The sequence below is a fragment of the Nothoprocta perdicaria genome, unplaced genomic scaffold, assembly GCF_003342845.1.
Source record: "Nothoprocta perdicaria isolate Ctin4 unplaced genomic scaffold, notPer1 scaffold_419, whole genome shotgun sequence".
Classification (NCBI taxonomy): domain Eukaryota; kingdom Metazoa; phylum Chordata; class Aves; order Tinamiformes; family Tinamidae; genus Nothoprocta; species Nothoprocta perdicaria.
In genome coordinates, this window is record NW_020455665.1 from 157,288 (window position 1) to 157,555 (window position 268).

Genomic DNA, 268 nt, shown 5'->3' on the forward strand with positions numbered 1-268 from the left:
ATGTAAAACGGGAACGTAAGCCACAAGCAGGTTGGATTGTGCGTTAAATAAATCATACAGTGTGCTGAATAAAATGGGGGGAGGGATGTGCTTTGAGCATGAGGCCTTAAGGGAAGGTCGGTCCAAAGCAGGAGGAAGAGCTGAGGAGACCCAAGGGCTTTAAAATAAACTTTAAAAATATCGAGGGGGATCTAAAGGGAAGAGAAAGGAGGCGCTGGGGCGGGGGGCGCCCCGGGGCTCGGCCCCGGCCCCGGCGGGAGGCGCGAAC